The 15979-nt window shown below is 39.6% G+C and overlaps 1 protein-coding gene across 3 annotated transcripts in view; it reads left to right on the top strand.

Moving 5' to 3' along the window:
• The first annotated feature begins 1940 nt into the window (after nucleotides 1–1940).
• ITPRID2 (ITPR interacting domain containing 2) overlaps nucleotides 1941–15979 on the top strand; it is a 131142-nt gene continuing 117103 nt past the window's right edge. For 2 of the 3 annotated variants that reach the window (XM_070508206.1, XM_070508208.1), the window contains exon 1: nucleotides 1941–2264. The gene's annotated coding sequence lies outside the window, so the exon portion shown is untranslated. The remainder of the gene's footprint in view (nucleotides 2265–15979) is intronic. The other variant, XM_070508207.1, reaches the window with a different exon arrangement.

Consider the following 15979-nt stretch of genomic DNA (forward strand, 5'->3'; position numbering starts at 1 on the left):
ATGTTCAATAACTGGCAAAAGGCCACCCAGCTCATAAACAACAGAGTAGGGTCTCAAGTGCAAGTCTTCTTGACTTCAAAAGCTATGCTTTTAAACTCTTAAGCAACATACCAGGAAAAGGGAAGAGCACATGTAGAGGCCCTGAGGTAAGTTGAGAGCTTGACATTGTCAAGAACATGGTGAGAGATGAAGCTACAGATTTTTGTGGGGTCCAGAAGGCAGTGTGCCATGAGGGTCTTGTTAAAATGTTTGGACTCTAAAATGAGGAAATAGAACGATATTGAAGCAGTTGAGTAAAATGATCAAAACTGCACTTAGAAAAGTTCATGCTGTTGCTTTGTGAAAGATATTTCTGGGGAGGTCAGTTAGGAATCAGTTGAGATTGCTCAAGTAGGCAAAGATGGTGGCTTGGACTAGGGTTATGGCAGTGAAGGTAGAGAGAAGTGGATGGATTGGAAAGAGATTTAGAAGGTAGAGTCAGTGGAATTGATTGGATGTGAGGAGTGAGGGGGAAGAAGATGTCAAGGATCCCCTCAGATAGGCAAGGTTCATGGGACAACCAGCAGGGCAGCTGCCAGAATGCTGATCTTTCTAAGGCATTAGACCCACAACTCCACTGGGTCACTCAGTGAACTATAAATAAAGCCCACTGTATACAGCGCCCATGAGTAGAAACTGAAAAGTAAAAATGACCTCTTTACTAGTGCAGGCCTCTCTCTGAAAATGCTTTCAGGGCAGTCAGCTGAAAATTAGACCATAGAACCAGGAAAAATCTTGAAATCTACTAGGCCTGATGCTATTTACCTGGAACACATTGTTGTCTTTTTCCAAATTATCAGAATTTAAAAATCCTTTCATATACCAAAAAATAAATTATTAAGTTTGGAGCAAAGAAAAAAATAAAAACAGCTGAGAGAACCAAACCTGCAGAAGAATGAAAAGGGTTCTGTCATTTTCCCCCAGGACATTTTCTTGCTTTGTCCAGTGGAAGTGAATTAATAAATGAATACATTTCTAGTCATATTTTTATTAGTTATGAAATTTGTTCCTCTCCACTCTGCCTGTAGTAAGCTGAATAGTGTCCCCAAAATTCATGTCTACCCGTAACTTCAGAATGTGACCTTATTTGGACACAGAGTTTTTGCAGATGTAATTAGTTAAGGATCTCGAGATGAAATCATCCTGGATTTAGAGTGGGTCCTAACTCAATGACTTATCATAACGTCCTCATAAGAAGAATCAAGGATACTGAGACAAAAGGGAACACCATGTGAAGACAGAGGCAGGTATTAGTTATGCAGCCACAAGCCAAGGAATGCCTGGGGCCACCAGAAGCTGGAAAAGGCAAGGAAAGTTTCCTCCCTAGAGACTTCAAAGGGATCATGGCTCTGCTAACACTTTGATTTCAGATATCCAGCCTCCAAAACTAGAGGAGAATAGACTTCTGTTATTCTAAGCCGCCAAGTTTGTGGTTATTTGTGACGGCAGCCCTAGGGAACAAGTACACCCACTAAATAAATGTTAAACAAATGGTTTGCTATTGTCTGCATTTTGGTCCAACCTTGTTCCTTGGTTTCTGGCAGGAGCAATAGGGAGTATGTGACATAATTTTCAGTAGGAAACACTGTCAGAGAGGAGATTTGGGTGAGAAAATGAGTTCAGACTTAGACGTGTTGAGTTTCAGTTGTCTGTGCCATATCTAAGTGGAGATGTTGAACTGTCAATTGGATATATCATTCTGGATCTCAGAATCTTGGTTGGGGCTGAGTACACATGGTGGGAGTTGTCTGTGCAGAAGTGGTAAATGACCCATAGAAGTGGCTGAGATTGCTGAGGAAGTGAATGTTCTGAAAGAGAAAAGAGGAACATTTCAAGTAGTTCCCTGAGGAAGTTCCATCACCTCAACATGGGGTAGAGGAGAAACAGAAGCTAAAGGAGACTGGAAGGGAACAGCACAGAATACAGAGAAAAGCCAGGAGAGAAGGGTGGCATATCAGCCAGAGGAGGAGACTATTTTTCTGTGTTGAATGCTGAGATGTCATTTAAGGTACAGACTGAACACAGCCATTGGCATTAGCAACCTGAAGGTCACTGGTAGCCTCAGCAAGAGTAGTTTAGACAGAGTGGGATTCAGACTGGAGCAGCTTGAGAAGCATATACATATCTGAAATATTTTGATATATTTTCTAAAAAGAAGAAAGTGAGTGGGAAATGAGGAAATCAAGATAGCAAGGTTCATAAAGCTTGCCGTGAAGGAGAGTAAGGTAAGAAAGTGTTCTGTGTGTGTGTTGTGTGTGTTTATGTTTTAAGATGAAAATGTCTTAGGCATGTTTAAATGCTGTTGAAAGGGAAAGATGAGGGACAGAATTGTTGAAGGGAATGAATTTGAGGGGGGAAAGAAGAGACAATCAGTAGTGCAAAGTTTCAAAGAAGGTGATTGGAGATGGGATTCACAGGGCGCACAGAGGCAGGTGACCTTTCCTAGATTGTGATAGCAGGAAGGTGAAGATAGGTGAGAGTAGCTGTGGACAAGCAGATATAGATTTTTTGGTGGTTCAGGCTGTGAGTTATCATCTAATGTATGTCTTTTCCCAGAAAGTTAAAAGGTCGTGCCTTAATATTTTTCTAGTTCAGTCTCTACTTTATATAGAGATCATCTCCAATGCCTACAATTAATCCAAATAAGTGATGTTTTAGGATTGTGATTTCTCTAAAACTTCAGACCGCATAGCTCTGTATTTGGCTTAAGTGTCAGGACACTGTACCATTCTTATAAAGTCTTACAATTATTTTTGGTTATTAAATGCTCCAGAAAATGGCACACATATCCATAGAACTATAATGCTTTGCTACCTTCCTGAGAGGGACAAATGACAATACTTTCCAAAAGGAAACATATGGCATATCCACAGAAAAAACTGCTTTGGATATTTCCTAAGTGAGTCAACCAAACTTTTAAAAATGTAAGCAGTCATATAATAGCATACCTGCTGTTTTGTGATTATCTGCAAAGTAAATTGAGTAAATCCTAGAATATCAGGTGGCTCATACAATTACACACAGTACACAGCAAGTGGATAGGCAATATGTAGAGAAGGGATTTGGTAGATGGGAAGGTAATGAAAGTACTTAACATCTATTGTACTGCTCCTGTTCCCAGGCATATGATAAGCTGAATTGAGCAGCTGGCTATTGATTTAACTCTTGAGTTTTCTGGTTCCTGGCATGTAAGAGTTCTAATATGGTGCCTAAGAAACACTGAATAATAAACCAATACTACCTTGAAAATGTGTGTGGTCTTGTATATATCCATTTTTTTTCTTTTGATGAGTTGTTTTTCTTCTGAACTTAATCCTTTTAGTCCCTTATTAAATTCCTTACGGCACATTCACCCTCAGGAATGGCAAGAAGTATAGAGCATCCCCGCCCATTTTCTTTGACATAGCAATTATTGCCGGATAATGAGGTGGTAGAAATAGCAGCATATTTGGAAATCAAGATTGAACTACTAATGAATGTTAATTCACTATTTAATCTGCTACATTTTTTTTGTTGCTGTACGTGTTAACCTCTGATCTATGGTTAATAAGCCATTTTATTTGAGCTTATTACTGTTGGAGGTGGGGGAGTGGGCATTACATCAGTGAAGTTAAGTAAATTTTGCCAACCTTTATCTCTTGGTTTATAAATCACAGCAGGTACCATAATTCATCTCAGTAAAATACTCTTAGGGCAATTGTATAGCTATAAATGGAATAATAACAAAAGTTTTCTTCTAAAGCCCAACTACTGTACATTTAAAAATATTCTAGATTTCATCAGCCTGCTGATGATAACAAAATTACTCTTCATGCCTTTTGAAAAGTGATACTCCACCTGTGTATACGGTGTTCTCCGTTCCTGAATTTTCAGTTGAGGACTCGTAATTCAAAGTTTTAACTTGTTCTTTAGAGATTGTTGGGTTTCACTGTTGAAAAAGGGAGGTTAGAAAAATGGTGATATAGAGAACATTATAAATTTAAGTTTTCAGAAGAGGCGAATTGGGTTTTTATAGGCCCATAAAAATGCTTGTGGAAACAAACAAACAAAAACTGGAATAAGAATGTAGAAACAAGAGTTTAGGGTTACATACAACTCACTGTAAGACCTGCGGCAAGCTACTTAATGTCTGCGCTTCTGTTTCCTGACCATATAATGAGACTATCAGACTAGGTGCTCCTTCTCATGTTCTTTCCAGCTCTAACATTCCCAGGATAACCACACTTCACGGGTCAGAGAATAATAACTATAAATAATGATTTATTTCTTCCAGAAAAAATGCATGCACACCAAATTCCTGTTTTACAGAATGTGGGAGGAGCATAGCATAATGAAAAGGACATGGAGTGAAACAGACTGGGGCTCAAACCCTAGCTTCACCATTACCAGCCATAGGCAGTTCATGTACAGCTCTCTGCAGGTTTCTTCACTTCAAAATTGGAAGGGATCGCTCCTCCTTGATGGGGCTATGCTAGCAAATAACCAAATAGGTGCACAGAGCTTAGCATGGTTCCAGGCACACAAAATACTCAACAGAGGCTAGTCAGTATTTTTGTCACAGAGGATTGCTACGAGAAAAAGGCCTCCAATGCAATTTAAGTGTTTAATAGATAGTACCTATTCTTCACTCTTTTTTAAAAGTATCAGAATATATGCAGTAGAAGTCTAGGGGTATAAGGCTAGTCACACAGTATGAGAAAAGGAGCATTAAAAATGGTCAGAAAAGTTCCCAAGTCATGAGAATGAGACAAGGAGTTTCTCAGTAAGGTCAACAATCCCATACTGGGGAAGTGGGCTAATGAGTTGACTCAAAGTAGAAATCCATTGTGGTTAGTGTTAAAAAATACACCAGTTTAGAAAATTTGGTAAAGGGAATCAAAAGGAAATAAAAACACTTTCAACAACCAGGAAGCCAATTCACTCAAAAGCAAAAGTCAGCAAGGTGGGAAGACCTATTGAGGAAAATCAATGAAGTGAGAATTCTTCCTTGCATCCAGACAGGAGCAAGATGCTGTGCAGAGTTCTCATTTGGACCTGCCCTAAACTTCCTTTACCCCACCGGCTGCTTTACTCAGCATTTTTTTGACACAGAAGAGCACTGAGCTTGTAATCTGAATGCTCACTCTACTGTGTAGGTCGAAATGTGATTGCGGACAAACCTCTTAGTTCATTGGAGTCTGTTTTGTCCTATTGAAGGAACACATTGTAATGAAAGAATTACACAATGTTACTTGTTCCTAGGTAATCCATCTCAAAGTATACACTCCCTTATTTCCAAATTATAATTTTATAATTGAACCTTCCAATGGCTGATTGGCTTGAAATGAACTCCTCTCAGCATTACTCCACTATTTCTGAGAGTTCCTCAGGGATCTTGTGACCTCTGGCAGAATCCCTTTAGTTTCTTTTGTCCTGATCTTCTCTTTTTTTTCCCATTACACTATGGATTCTGCTGCTGCTTACACTTACTAGGTAGCCATTTGGGAAAACTGACCTCTTCTGGCATTCCTGCTCTTAGTGCTTGGCAGGAGGGCCTGCTCTGACCTTCCAGCCATGCCTCATCCCATTAGGTGGAGAACGCATTGGGCCTACTTACCCCTTCTAGGCCATGCCCTGGGTACCCAGGACTCCAGAATCTCCTGCCCAGAGGAACTTCAGGCCTCTCCCTTGGGCCCTTTATCCTGAAGGTAGAATATTCAAACGTGCACACCCTATAGGCTCAAGGGGCAGTTAAGGGTGGCTGTTTGCTGTGGGAGTGTGTATGGAGAATGGAAGTGTAGGCTTGGATAGCCACACATGAGTGAACAAGGCCTTTTCTCATGTGGGACAGAGCCAGCGCAGGAAAAGAGGGCAATGGGTTGTATGCAGTGGACAGAGGAGGGGGAAGAGAATTTTAAGTTTGAACTGGCCTTCCAGGTCATTATGAAGAGAGATTTGGCAAGGTAGGAGGACAAGATATGTTCTAGACAATTAGGTAGCTTGATTCATAATGTTTAAATATTTGGGCGTGGGTGTGCGAGTCTTCTTTGTGCTCCTGCCCAGGCCTGTGGACACTGGGGTGGGCCTGTCTGAGTGAGGGGATCATCACTGATACCTCCTCCTCAGCTCTAGAAAGGACTCTGCTCTTGCTAATCCTCTTAGCACAAGTGACACCAGTCTGTGACTTTAGTCAGACTTCACCGAAAACCTGGATATAGCAGAAGTCTAATGCAGAGTACCCAACAGCTGTTATCAGTGGTGGTTAATTTTAGGGCCTGCAAACCCAGTTGGACTGCAGAGTCCCTGACCAGCTCCCAGTATGCAGAGCAGCTCAACCCCACCAGTGAGAACTTCCAAGCACCTCCAAACTCCAGTCTAGGCCCAACTATTTATTGCTGTCCTTGTTCTTGTTTTAAATGAAGTCAGACATGTTTTACTGAAACCAGAATGATTGTCAGCGAGACTGTCTGTTTCCTTGAGATAAGATCCTACCTACTTGTTAGCCCCAACTTGTGTGTAATTTGACCACTGTGGCCTGGTAGAGATTATCACAATTGTTCCCCCTATTTCTCAAAATCCTGATTGCTCTGTTTTAACTACCACATGTTTGGGTTACTAACAGATCAGTTCAGGAAGCAGAACGTAAGCCCCAGGTCAGTTGGCTGCCACAGACTCATCTGCAACAGGAGGTGGAGGGAGATGGAGGAACAAGGAGACTGGCAGGCCCCTCCTGTCACAGCCTGGCCTCAGCTCTCAGAATCCTGTGAACAACTATCTAGACAAAAAGACATACACCTTCCAAGAACAAGATAGTCTTGATTTTAAGGCAGTCTAAATCAAGAATGGCGGGGGGGGGGGGGGGGGGGGGGAGGGCAATTCTCTACTTTCCAGGGGCAAAGTCCTAATATTCCCAAGCATAGAATTGAATAGAACTCAACATATCAGTTTGAAGTAGTATTTGGGTTAAATTTTTACAACCCAGGGCTTTCTGAAAATATGGGTCTCCATCTATATCTATATCTGCAAGATTTAAAAGGCTCACCAAAGTCAATCCTCCCAGATCCAAATGAGGTCTAAACCACTTGCTACCTATCCCTGCTGTTGACACTATTGGCAGTTCTCGATTTTCAAAATTATTAGAATCAAATTCCTACCATACATCGTTAAATGTGTTTACTAGTAAACACATTAGTCTTTGCTATTAAGGTGAAGAATAATATCAGGCCTATCTTCATCATGGACTATTGTAAAGGTTGAAAGAAAAAAGGGATGTTGTGCCAGGTAACACAGTAATATCACTAAACACCATGAAGTAGGAGCAGCTCGGTGGCATTACTGTTGGCTACTTCACAAGCTATACACGTGGGTTTCAAAAGCAGATTGAAAACTATAAAATGATAATCCAAGGGTTAGGTAATTCTGTTACCTTTCCCTTTGTACTAAGGCTAGCTGTTCTGGTGAATACATTTGAATTCAATTCCATGTTTTACTGAATTTCTTCTAAATATAAGCCAGTATGATAGGCATTGAGACTCAAATCACATTCCCTTGGCTCAAAGCAACATTGTCAATTCAACAGCTCAGCTGAGATTAGACCCAGCCTAGAAAACCTGTGGGAGCTCTGCTGAATTTCCTTTGTTTCCTTTGTTTTTCTCCATTTTCCTCCTTAATCATTTTTACATGATCAGGGAGAGAGAATGTTAGGATCTGCTGTCATCTAACAAATGAATTGTTTTGTTCTGTTAGCACGAATACTATATGTAAGACACAGCTATAATGGTAAAGACCTGATTCGACTATCAGCAGACGTACTTTCAAACTCTTAACAGTTGGCTTATTTAACATGATCAACTCAGAGTTTGATCATATGCCAAATTGGACTAAGAATAGTACCTATCTCATAGAAGTGTTGTGAGTATTAAAGGGGATAATGAGTATAAAGCATTTAGCATAGCAGACTTAAATGTTAATCATTTTAAAATAGTAATTATAGAGGCCAGCCTGGTGGCATAGTGGTTAAGTTTGCGTGCTCTGTTTCAGCAGCCCAGGGTTCACCAGTTTGGATCTGGGCGCAGACCTACGCAATGCTTATCAAGCCATGCTGTGGCAGGGGTCCCACATATAAAATAGAGGAAGATGGGCACAGCTCTTAGCTCAGAGCCAATCTAGATGGGCACAGCTGTTAGCTCAGGGCCAATCTTCCTCATCAAAAAAAAAAAAAAAAGTAATTACATTATTTCTGAACTAGGTGCTAAAGAGGATACACAGATTGTAAATTGAGATTCCTAATGCCAAGTGTAGAATGTTCCTAAAGGGAATAAACCATACATCAATAATGTGGTTTACAGTAAGAGACAGAGAAGAACTCTTTGTTATCCAGAATCCCACCTATGCAGCACATATCTGAGAGACAGGAAGTAAGTGAGAAATGAACCAGTGTAGCTAAATTAAGTATTACAAAGTACGTATATGCCCCATACAAATAATGGGCACAAAATAGATCATGAGCAATTGACAACAGATTATTATGGTAATATTCTATAACGGTAATCATGATTTTTCTCCTGTAGCCCTATTACTGATTTCTATAGGGAGGGTTATATTATTATGTTCATGTGCAATGGGCAAAGCTATTCCAACTTGGTCCTATTCTAGAAGTTACATTCTAGAAGTTCACTCCTGTAGTCAGCATGCAGAAAACACACAGAGAGATAGAGAGATTTCAAGGCCACACAGGCAGAACAGCCATTCCCAGACAATCACTAACTTCCTGCCCACTTCAGGAGAGAACATTAAGGAAAGAAAATTCCTTCCTGATAAGACAGCTTTTAAAGTCTAACACTGAGCAGTTGTACACTGAGATAGAGAGTGTCCTGGAAAACAGCAATAGAAGCCTTGATAGAGGAAAGAAATGTGAGTTAATACACATAAGCAGTTTAGAACAATTTTGTAAATGTCCTTAATGAAAATTAGCTTTTATTATTATTTTCCAGGAAAATAACAACTTGGACACACAAAAGAGTATCAATGGAACTTGGACAGTTTGAAGAATGTGTAGAACAATTTAGAAATTTAGACCCCCAAAGCATATAAGGATGTTTTGTTTATTTGCTTAAAAGAATCAATTCCTTAGTAGATAAGGGAACTCATACTCTTATTGAAGACCTTCTGTAGTCGATCTCATGTTTAAGTTAACTCTTTAGTAATCTGCATACATAGTTATTCCTTGGTTTTAAATTTGTCATCTTCATAAAATTCCAATCTAAAACCCTTCCAGGTATTATTACACCTGATGATATCTGGATCTATTATACCCATTCAAGTTCTAGGGTCCACCCAGAGTGGGTACATCAGACAAGCATGCCACCTAACATAAAGCTGCCCTAAGATGTTTGTTGGGACATGCTTATGGTATCAGTCATACATTTCACTCAAAGATGAGACCTCCGAAGTCCTGATTCAAAGCCCATTTACGTTTCTTTTTTCTAATTCAATAATAAACATTTATTGAATTTCAAATATCTACAAGGCCATGAATATGTGTCTGACTAGACAGAGTAAGGTCAACTTCATACTCATAAATTAAATGGTAAATGTGTTGTGTGAGCAATGAACGCCTTCAAGCCTCTGCACTAAGACCTGTGCTTCAAGATCTGTATGAGCCTGAGAAAACAGTACAGTTGTCCATTAGAGACAGTTTGATTCTTCTGGTTTTGAATATAATCCCTGGGTTTGTAAATTACTCCCTATAACGAAGAAATGCTGCTTTCCTGCTATCTATCATCTGACTTCTCTGAATGTTTGAAAGTATTCATATACATTCTCTGCTAGTACATTGATTTTTAAGACTTTTTATAAAAGTTAATGACTCATAGGGTAATCTATGTGACTTAAACACAATGGCAACCTGTGCAGGTGGTTGCTGTGTGTCACATACAGTGCCTGCTCTGTGTATTTCTTCTAATTAGTCACACATCCTGAAGCAGTTAAGAATGTCTGTGGGAAGAAATATGAATTATACTAGGACTGCTCTTAGCCTGACCCATGGTGAACCTGAATGAGTAAAATAATCCTTGGAGAGAAAATTGCTCACTGTATAAGGTAGGTGTATTCATTTCTTTCAAGGCAACAGGATACATTTAATAGCAAGGAAAAGAGAGTTTATCAAATATATCCTGGGTAAGATCCTTTGGTGGTTTGTTGTTTTTCAGCTTAATTTCTTGGCTTCTAAGATCTGTCTTTTAGGAAGAGAATAGTCCAAAAGTTGAAATTGATCAAGAATCCAAATTCTATTCATGAAGTCTTCCTGGTAAAGCGATGGAAAAGAATTTAATTTCAATTTTAGTAGGCAATCTAGGATGATTTTTAGATAAGCTGTAAGGCCATCAACTTGTATTTAATTTGTCCTGATAAAATTTAATTACTCCCAGACAAAGCAAGTTCTTCCTAATTAGATCTGAAAAAATTAAAACAGCAAATTAACAAAGGAAAGTGATCTCCAGATAATAAAAGCCAGAGGAATTACATGTTGTACTGAAGGAGTGGTCTGGAAAGGGTACTAATAACTAAAGAAAGGAAATTCAGCATGGTAATGGTAGGAGGAAAGGTGGCCAAAGAATACTGTGTTAATGAACCTCTGATCAGTGTCTGAGACTTTAGAGGGAAGTAAGGAATAAAACCAGAATGTCAGAAGCAACTCTAGGTTATCTACAATCCCCCATTACACACAGATGAGGAAACTGAGGCCTTACATAGCAATGTCCACGACACAAAGCATGACAGTGTTATAACTGGGGCATACGGCAGTCCTCTCCTTCATTGTTAGGTAATTTACACTATTAGGCATTGTCTTTCTTCTTCGATGTGCTTCTAATGGTACAAATATTTAAGATCATTATGTAGACTGCCAATAAAATACAACTAAATATGCATAATTGTCATCTAAAATATACTCCTACCAATAGTGTCAGAACTGATAACATACGGGGGATATGGTCAGTGTAATACAGAGCCACAAATTTTAAGAAGTTTTTCTTAGGGGAGACTATCCAATGTTTGAACAGAAAAATGATATAATATTGCAATCCAGCTCTAACAGTCAATAAATTATCTAAGTATTTAAAAATGTGTTTGGGGACCAAAGAAGATATACAGATGGCATAGAAGCATATGAAAAGGTGCTCAACACCATTTATCACAAGGGAATTAAAACATGACATGATGTGATTAAAATGGCATTTTACCTTTGTGGTCTTCTTCTAAAACATACAATCCCAGTCTAATCATGAGAAAAATGTCAGTCAAATCCCAATTGAGGGAGATTCTACAAAACATCTGACCAGTACTCCTCAAAACTATACATATTATCAGGGGCCGGCCCGGTGGCACAGCGGTTAAGTGCACAGGTTCCGCTTCTTGGCGGCCCGGGGTTCACCAGTTCGGATCCCGGGTGCGGACATAGCACTGCTTGGCAAAAACCATGCTGTGGTAGGCATCCCATGTATAAAGTAGAGGAAGATGGGCATGGATGTTAGCTCAGGGCCAGTCTTCCTCAGCAAAAAGAGGAGGATTGGCAGCAGTTAGCTCAGGGCTAATCTTCCTAAAAAAAAAAAAACTATACATATTATCAAAAGAAGGAAAGTCTGAGACACTGTCACAGCCAAGAGAAGCCTAAGGAAACATAATGACTAAAAGAAATGTGATTTCTTGGATGGGATCCTGAAACAGAAAAAGGATATTAGGCAAAAACTAAAGAAATCAGAATAAAGTAGGGACTTTAGTTAATAAAAATGTGTCGATACTGGGGACAGCCTGGTGGTGTAGTGGTGAAGTACACGTGCTCCGCTTTGGTGGACCAGGGTTCTCCAGTTTGGCTCCAGGGTGAGAACCTACAGATCGCTTATCAAGCCATGCTGTGGCAGGCATCCCACATAAAACATAGAGGAAGATGGGCACGGATGTTAGCTTGGGGCCAGTCTTCCTCAGCAAAAAGAGGAGGATTGGCAGCAGATGTTAGCTCAGGGCTAATCTTTGTCCAAAAAAAAAAAAAAGTGTCAACATTGGTTCACTAATTGTAACTAATTATTATTTATACTAATGTAAGATGTTAACAGTAGAGGAAACTGGATGTGGGGTATTTGGAAACTCTCTGTACAGTCTTTGCAATTTTTCTCTAAAACTGTTCTAAAATTTAAAAAAAAGTTTATTTAAAAAAATGTGTTGGGTAGAGTTTCAGAATGGTAGTGAGTTTCACACATATTTTCAAGAGAAATAATGAGATAGGCATTCCACAGTGTCCAGAATCACAGAACTGACCGTCTTGATCTTGCCAAAAGTTCTTAAGTAATTTTTTAGACGTGGAGGGTAGGAATTGTTTCAATAGAAACCCAGACTTTTCAAAAAATGGAATTGGGAAAGAGCTTTTTTTTAGTTTAATTTTGGAAGATATTAATATCATAAAATAGAAATAGATTTTTAACACACACTTGAAATTTTTTCAGGTTTCCACTTCACATTGATAACTAGCTTGCACCCAGGGAGGAGTTTAAAGCAGAAGAATCTTGATGCTCTCTAAAATGCTAAATTCTAAAGACAGAGTTTCTGTCCTCAGGACTTTCCACACTAAAACTCTTTCTGAAATGCACACATTTTCAACACATCCAGTTGTTCGGGGTCAGGTCATCCAGTCTGCAAATTCTTCACTCTTTTTGCTTCTCTTCCCTTCATCCCCTCTGCCAATCTCTCATTAGATGGAAAAAGATTATTTTTACAGGGTGGAAAGAAAAAGTACAGAATATCAAAAGATGGTCCAAAATGTGCTTTTTGGATTATCTGTAGATTTGATTTCTGTATGTTATTTTGTCTGCTTAATGCCACATTACTCAGCCGCATTATATATTTCCAGATGTCCAGAACTGAGAAGAGTAAAGATCACTGACAGAAGGCAGTCCTGGCAAGTAGACTGGTCCGGGGTCTCCTGTCCTGTGTTTCATTCTGATTGAGTCACAGGCTTGCTCGTGGCCTTGGGTTTGCAGGCATCCCCAAAGATCCACCTTACCTGTGCGCTCAGAACTGAGGCTGACTTCCACTGCGACCTGGTCATCAGGTTGATGGTAGCCAATAAAATACTTTATCACCCTAGAGCAGTATGAATCATCAGTACCATTTCCGCCCACATCTGGATCCTGCTTAGAGGCCTTGGCCCCAAAACTCCCTTTATAAGCTCTTACAAGAGTGTGAGAATCAGTAGCAAAGCCTTGGGCCATTTAATGAATTTACAATGTGTTTGAGAGCAAGAAAAACAAAGAGGTTTTTACAAAAGTCAGGCCAATCTGTAACTGCAGGCCTCGTCAAATTCCAGCAAACCTAAACTAGGTGGCACACTTACTCATTATCCTGTACTTTCAATATTCTCAATCAACTGAGTTCCTGCTGAGCGCACAACACAACACAATTATCTTTTACTTTCTGTTCTTTCTCTGTACTTATTTATGCATATGCCAAAGGTCAGTCTTTCAAATACACTACTCTTCAAAAATTTGTGCTAGGTTGCTCACATATCACTTTCTCAACATTTTACTAGACCACCAATCACACTGCAATGCCACAGGAAAGGTTGGGCGTGTGTGTGTGTGTGTGTGTGTGTGTGTGTGTGTGTGTGTGTGTGTTGGGAGGGAGCAGTTTATTTCACAGGCCAACAGAAAGAAAAGGCTCTTATTTTTGTTCAGAGAATTTCAGCCCTATTGGTTAAAGGTAGGGGCAGTTGCCGGGGTAAAGGTCCTGTTCCCATCTGAAATGACACACCTAACTTCCCAACTAAGTCAGACAGGAAAAGTTATGATGAAGGGCAGGCTTATTATAGGCAAATAGTCAATGGGGTCTACATGGAAGGCTGGCTATGCTTTTCCTCTTGTAGAGAGCATGGGCTGAGAAAGACAGCAAGGAGTTTCTCTTTCATGGAAGACAGCGTGGAGTCTGGGGATGTTGAGGGGTCAGAGGGTAAGGGTGGTGGAGTCCATGAGAAGTGTATATGGTCATGCCTCTGCTTCATGATTCTTTCCCTACTTGGTTTGACATTTTTGTGTCACTTGAAAGTGGCAGCAAAATTTAGAAGAGTAAAAAAGAAAATATCTACATTAGTTTGCTAGGGCTGCTGTAACAAAGCACTACAAATGGAGACCAGAAATCTGAAATCAAGGTGTCTATGGGGCCATGCTCCCGCTGAAGGCGCTAGCAAAGGATCTGTTCCAGGACTCTCTCCTACCTTCTGGTAGTTCCTTGGCTTGTGGTGGTATAACTTCAGCCTTCACATGGTGTTTCCTGTGTGCCTGTCTCTCTGTCCAAATTGCCCCTTTTTATAAGGGCACCAGTCACACTGGAGTAGGTGCCTATCCTACTCCAGTATGACCTCGTCTTAATGATTGCATCTGCAACAATGCTATTTCCAAATAACGCCACATTCTGAGGAACTAGGGGTTAGGATGCCAACATATGAATTTGGGGAGGGGACACAATTCAACCCATAACAACATGAAACTATATACAGGAGCTTGGCAATTGCCATGCAAAGAGCTGATCTTGATGGGTCTCTGTGCTGGGAGCCTTTCCTCTTTGAGTTGTGAAATAATTAAACTGGTCTTCTGGCCTAGGACATGGTTATGTTGAAATCATAACAACGGCATGGATTTGGACTGAATTAATTAAAAATATTTTCAAAAGGTAAATTGTCTTTTTAGAAATAACTCGTTTGTTTAACAAAATGCTCATCTTCCTACTTCAATGTGCCTACTGTTTTCTTTAGTGTACTTCCAAAATGCTTCCTGAATAATTCTCTATCCTGATTGTCCCTCTAACCTGGTGAAATTCTTGAGGAGGGGTCACTGGAAGAGACTAGGTATATGATAATTTAAAATCAGTGAATGTATTTAGAATTGAGTTATTTTATTTTTCTTTGATGCTTTGATCCTTGCTGCACCTCCGCCTTTCTTAAAACTTGAGTAGAAATAATTTTCGTTGTTTGCTGTAAGACAGAGAACATTTCAGAATTATTCCTGCATTGAATCAGAAGTTAGAGAGTTGCTACCGCATCTAATAGACTGCAAATCTCTGTTTTTAATAGTATCAAGTTATTTTTATTCTGAAAAATGAATCCATCAAAGGTTTCCCTTAGTGAACAGTCTTATTGTTAATTAACAATAGAATGTAGCACACAAAAAGGAAGAGTAGGGCGGGGCAAAAGGCTTCGAGTGTTACTTTTTTAAGAAAGTAGAACTTGAATAGAAAGTGAATAATGCTTTTTATTTTTTTCTAAACCTCACAATAAACCCAGAATTCTATATTTTACCTCATCAACAGAAAGAGTCTGAGAATCGTGACATTGTCCAGGCCACATAACAGATGCAGTGAGAATTCTAAGCCTGAACCATTCGGCAGAGCTGAGGTTTTATGACAAGGTATTCTGGCAGAAGAGAGAAGACCCTAATTAGCAAAGAATCCTTGTTAACTTTTAAAGTATTGTTCTTTGGATCCCATGTGGTTTTTAAATAGATGCATCATTTGTTTAGATCAGTTCAGTTCCATGACTTGATGTATTTCCAAAACTGGCTTCAAGGCCTTACTTATTTATCTTCTGAATGAGCCTAGTAGAGAAGAAACATAACTGTATTGTGGAAAGTCATTTGCTGTTTGTAAACCTCTTCTGTCTCCCTTTCCATAAGAAACTATTTAGTATTTAAGGTTCTTCTTTCAATAATGTATACTAAAGCACTATCTGTTAACACCACATCTCCCTTTGGAGGTTCTGAATACGGGGTGGCTGTGTGAAATAAGATGTTATCTGATGATGCGGCCTGGACTTCCCCTTTCCTGGGTTTTGCAGAGTTGAGAGACCAAGGGTTAAACAAAGGGGGTTGGGCAATGAAGTACAGGGAGGCCTGGAGAGGGTACAGAAGGTCTGGTCTGA

Source organism: Equus asinus, chromosome 4 (genome assembly GCF_041296235.1).
Source record: "Equus asinus isolate D_3611 breed Donkey chromosome 4, EquAss-T2T_v2, whole genome shotgun sequence".
Taxonomy (NCBI): domain Eukaryota; kingdom Metazoa; phylum Chordata; class Mammalia; order Perissodactyla; family Equidae; genus Equus; species Equus asinus.